The following is a 6,216-nucleotide window of genomic DNA, read 5'->3' on the forward strand; positions in this document are numbered from 1 at the left end:
GACAATAGCATGAAGCATTATGATGATGGGCATGGTGAATTGTGATGACAGGGTTCATGGATCATTGAGATGAAAAGCGGCATAGAGCATTGTGATTACAGGGTTCTTGGAGCATTGTGATGAGAAGGGTCATGGAGCTTTGTGATGAAAAGGCCATGGAACATTGTGATGGCAGGGGTCATGGAGCATTGTTATTACTGTTGTAATGGAGCATTGTGATGGCAAGGACATGGAGCATTGTGATGAGAAGGCCATGGAGCATTCTGATGAAATGTGTCATGGAGCTTTGTGAACACATAGGCATGGATCAATGTGATGAGAGCATTCTTGCAGCACTGTGATGACAATGACTTGGAGCAGTGTGATGCCAAGTGTCATTGATCTTTGTGATGACAAAGGTCAGGAGCATTTTGATGGCAAGGGCGTTGTGCATTGTGATGAGGAGGGCAGGGAGCATCCTAATGACAGGGTCATGGAGCAATTTAATGAAAAGTTTTATGGAAAATTTTGATGACAGGTGTTATGAAACATTGTAATGTCAGGGGGCATGGAGCATTTTGATGACCAGGTCATGCAGTATTGTTAAGAGAGGTGTCAGGGAGCATTTTGATGACATTTGTAATGGCCCATTGTGATGACAATGGCATGGAGCATTGTGATGCCAAGTGTCATGGAGGATACTGATGACAAAGGTAATGGAGCATTGTGATGACAATGGCTTGGAGCATTGTGATGACAAGGTTCAGGGAGCATTGTGCTGACAAGTGCATGGAGAATTGTGATGACAAGGGTCATGGAGCATTCTGATGACAAGCTTGTGGAGTATTTTGATGACAATGACATGGAGCATTGTGATGAAAACGGCATGGGGCATTGTGATGTAAAAGGCATGGAGACTTTTCGTGACAGGTTTCAAGGAGCATTCTGACGACAAGTGTCAGGGAGCATTGTGATGACAAGTGTATTGAGAATTGTGATCACAAAGGTCATGGACCATTATGATGAAAAGGGTATGGAGTATTGTGATGACAGGCATCATGGAGCGTTGTGATGACCAGTGTTATGGAACATTGTGATCACATGGGTTTGGAGCATTGTGATGACAGAGGTCATGGATCATTTTGATTTCAAGGAGCATGGAGCATTGTGTTGACAAGGGAATGGAGTATGGTGATAACAAGGTCCTGGAGCATTGTGATGAGAAGACCAGGAGACTTGTGATGACAAGTCTCATGGAGCATTCTGATGAAAAGGGGCATGGAGCATTGTGATTACAGGGGTCTTGGAGCATTGTGATGACTAGGGCATGGAGCATTCTGATGACATGCGTCATGGAGTTTTTTGATGACAAGGGCATGGAGCATTGTGATTACCGGGGTCTTGGAACATTGTGATGACTACGGCATGGAGCATTGTGAGGAGAAGAACAAGGAGCATTCTGATGGCATGCGTCATTGAGCTTTGTGATGACAAGGGCATGGAGCATTAAAATTACATGGGTCTCGGAGCATTGTGATGAAAATGGCATGGATCATTGTTATGAAAAAGGCATGGAGCCTTGTCATGACAGGGTTCAAGGAGCAAACAGACAACAAGTGTCAGGGAGCATTTTGATGACAAGTGTGTTGAGCATTGTTATGACAAACGTCATGGAGCATTGTAATGAGAAGTCCATTGATAATTGTGATGACGAGCCACATGGGGCATTGTGATGACAAGTGTTATGGAATATTGTGTTCACAAGGGTTTGGAGCATTGTTATGACAGAGGTCATGGAACATTTTGATTTCATTGTGATGACAATAGCCTGAAACATTAGGACGATGGGCATGGTGCATTGTGATGACAGGATTCATGGATCATTGTGATGAAAAAGGGCATAGAGCATTGTGATTACAGGGTTCTTGGAGCATTGTGATGAGAAGGGTCATCGAGCTATGTGATGACAAGCCATGGAACATCGTGATGGCAGGGGTCATGGAGCATTGTTATGACTGGGGTAATGGAGCATTGTCATGGCAAGGGCATGGAACATTGTGATGAGAAGGCCATGGAGCATTCTGATGACATTTGTCATGAAGCTTTGTGAAGAGAAGGGCATGGAGCAATGTGATGAGAGCGTTCATGGAGCATTGTGATTACAAGGGTCATGGAGCATTGTGCTGATAAAGGCATAGAGCATTGTGATGACAAGGGTCAAAGAGCATTGTGATGAATAGTTCATGGAGCATTGTGGTTAAAAAGGTCACAGAGACTGTTGATGACGAGGGCATGGACAATTGTGATGACATAGGTCATGAAGCATTGTGATGACTGGAGTCAAAGAGCATTGTGATGACAGGGGTCATGGAGCACTGTGATAACAAGGGCATGGAGCATTGTGATGACAAGGGCATAGAGCATTGGTCTAATAAGTTTCAAGAATTATTGCGATGACAGTTGGAATGGTGCATTGTGATGACAAGGGCGTGGAGCATTGTGATGACCAGGTCATGTAGTATTGTGAAGACAGGTGTCAGGGAGCATTGTGATGACATATATAATGGCACACTGTGATGACAATGGCATGGAGCATTGTGATGCAAAGTGTCATGGAGGATTCTGACGACAAAGGTAATGGAACATTGTGATGACAATGGCTTGGAGCATTGTGATGACAATTGTCAAGGCGCATTGTGCTGACAGGTGCAAGGAGAATTGTGATGACAAGGGTCATGGATCATTCTGATGACAAGCTTGTGGAGTATTTTGATGACAATGTTATGGAGCATTGTGATGAAAAGGGCATGGAGTATTGTGATGACAGGCATCATGGAGCGTTGTGATGACAAGTGTTATGGAACATTGTGATCACAAGGGATTGGAGCATTGTGATGACAGAGGTCATGGCTCATTTGATTTCAAGGAGCATGGAGCATTGTGATGACAACGGCATGAAGCAATGTGATCCCAAAGTTCATGGAGGATTGTGATGGCATTGGTAATGGAGTATTTGGATGACAAGCACATAGAGCATTGTAATGACAAGGTCATGTAGCATTTTGCTGAAAAAGGCTTGGAGCATTGTTATGACAGGTGTCATGGAGCACTTTAATGACAAGCGTCACAGAGCATTGTGATGACAGGGGTCATGGAGCATTGTGATAACAAGGGCATGGAGCATTGTGATGACAAGGGCATGGATCATTGGTCTAATATATTTCATAGATTATTGCAATGACAGTTGGAATGGCGCATTGTGATGACAAGGGGATGGAGCATTGTGAAGACCAGGTCATACAGTATTGGAAGACAGGTGTCAGGGAGCATTGTGAGGACATATGTAATGGCCCATTGTGATTACAATGGCATGGAGCATTGTGATGCAAGTGTCATGGAGGATTCTGATGACAAATGTAATGGAACATTGTGATGACAATGGCTTGGAGCATTGTGATGAAAAGGGTCAGGGAGCATAGTGCTGGTAAGTGCATGGAGAATTGTGATGACAAGGGTCATGGAGAATTCTGATGACAAGCTTGTGGAGTATTTGGATGACAATGGCATGGAGCATTGTGATGAAAACTGCATGTGGCATTGTGATGAAAAAGGCATGGAGCCTTTTTGTGACAGGGTTCATGGAGCATTCTGACGACAAGTGTCAGGGAGCATTGTGATGACAAGTGTATTGAGAATTGTTATGACAAAGGTCATGGAGCATTGTGATGAAAAGGGCATGGAGTATTTTGATGACAGGCATCATGGAGCGTTGTGATGACAAGTGTTATGGAACATTGTGATCACAAGTGTTTGGAGCATTGTGATGAAACCGGTCATGAATCATTTTGATTTCAAGGATCATGGAGCACTGTGATGACAACGGCATGAAACAATGTTATCCCAAGGTTCATGGAGGATTTTGAAGACAATGGTAATGGAGTATTGTGATGACAAGCACATAGAACATTGTAATGACAATGTCATGTAGCATTTTGCTGACAAAGGCATGGAACATTGTGATGACAGGTGTCATGGACCACTGTGATGACATGCGTCACATAGCATTGTGAATACAGGGGTCATGGAGCATTGGGATGACAAGGGCATGGATCATTGTGATGACAAGTGTCATGGAACATTGGGCTGAAAATGTTCATGAAGTATTGTGATGACAGGTGTCATGGAGCATTGTGATGACAAGAGTCCCCGAATACTGTGTTGTCAGGGGTAATGGAGTGTTGTGATGACAGTGGTCCTGGAGCATTGTGATGATATTGGTCATGGAGCATTGTGATGAGAAGGTCATGGTGCATTAGGCTGAAAATGATCATGGAGTACTGTGATGACAGGGGTCATGGAGCATTGTGATGACAAGTGTATTGAGAATTGTGATGACAAAGGTCATGGAGCTTTGTAATGAAAAGGGCATGGAGTATTGTGATGACAGGTATCATGGAGCATTGTGATGACAAGTGTTATGGAACATTGTGATCACAAGTGTTTGGAGCATTGTGATGACAGAGGTTTGGATCATTTTGACTTCAAGGAGCATGGAGCATTGTGATGACAAGGGCATGAAGCAATGTGATCCCAAGTTTCATGGAGGATTGTGATGACAATGGAAATAGAGTATTGTGATGACAAGCGCATAGAGGACTGTAATGACAAGGTCTTGTAGCATTTTCCTGACAAAGGCATGGAGCACTGTGATGACATGTGTCATGGAGAACTGTGAGGACAAGCTTCACGGAGTATTGTGAATACAGGGGTCATGGAGCATTGGGATGACAAGGGCATGGATCATTGTGATGACAAGGGTCATGGAGAACTGGGGTGAAAATGTTCATGGAGTGTTGTGATGACAGGGGTCATGGAGCATTGTGATGACTAGGGAATGCAGCATTGTGATGAGAAGAGTCCCGGATCATTGTGTTGTCAGGTGTCATGGAGTGTTGTGATGACAGTGGTCATGGAGCATTTTGATGATATTGGCAATGGAGCATTGTGATGAGAAGGTCGTGGAGCATTGGACTAAAAATGTTCATGGATTATTGTGATGACTGGGGTCATGGAGAATTGTGATGACAAGGGAATGGAGCATGGTGATGACAAGGTCCTGGAGCATTGTGATGAGAAGACCATGGAGACTTGTGAAGACAAGTCTCATGGAGCATTCTGATTAAAAGGGGCATGGAGCATTGTGATTACAGGGGTCTTGGAGCATTGTGATGACAGAGGTCATGGAGCATTTTAATTTTGTTGTGATGACAATAGCATGAAGCATTATGATGATGGGCATGGTGAATTGTGATGACAGGGTTCATGGATCATTGAGATGAAAAGCGGCATAGAGCATTGTGATTACAGGGTTCTTGGAGCATTGTGATGAGAAGGGTCATGGAGCTTTGTGATGAAAAGGCCATGGAACATTGTGATGGCAGGGGTCATGGAGCATTGTTATTACTGTTGTAATGGAGCATTGTGATGGCAAGGACATGGAGCATTGTGATGAGAAGGCCATGGAGCATTCTGATGAAATGTGTCATGGAGCTTTGTGAACACATAGGCATGGATCAATGTGATGAGAGCATTCTTGCAGCACTGTGATGACAATGACTTGGAGCAGTGTGATGCCAAGTGTCATTGATCTTTGTGATGACAAAGGTCAGGAGCATTTTGATGGCAAGGGCGTTGTGCATTGTGATGAGGAGGGCAGGGAGCATCCTAATGACAGGGTCATGGAGCAATTTAATGAAAAGTTTTATGGAAAATTTTGATGACAGGTGTTATGAAACATTGTAATGTCAGGGGGCATGGAGCATTTTGATGACCAGGTCATGCAGTATTGTTAAGAGAGGTGTCAGGGAGCATTTTGATGACATTTGTAATGGCCCATTGTGATGACAATGGCATGGAGCATTGTGATGCCAAGTGTCATGGAGGATACTGATGACAAAGGTAATGGAGCATTGTGATGACAATGGCTTGGAGCATTGTGATGACAAGGTTCAGGGAGCATTGTGCTGACAAGTGCATGGAGAATTGTGATGACAAGGGTCATGGAGCATTCTGATGACAAGCTTGTGGAGTATTTTGATGACAATGACATGGAGCATTGTGATGAAAACGGCATGGGGCATTGTGATGTAAAAGGCATGGAGACTTTTCGTGACAGGTTTCAAGGAGCATTCTGACGACAAGTGTCAGGGAGCATTGTGATGACAAGTGTATTGAGAA

This window comes from Mesoplodon densirostris, unplaced genomic scaffold, assembly GCF_025265405.1.
Source record: "Mesoplodon densirostris isolate mMesDen1 unplaced genomic scaffold, mMesDen1 primary haplotype scaffold_35, whole genome shotgun sequence".
In the NCBI taxonomy this organism is placed as follows: Eukaryota; Metazoa; Chordata; class Mammalia; order Artiodactyla; family Ziphiidae; genus Mesoplodon; species Mesoplodon densirostris.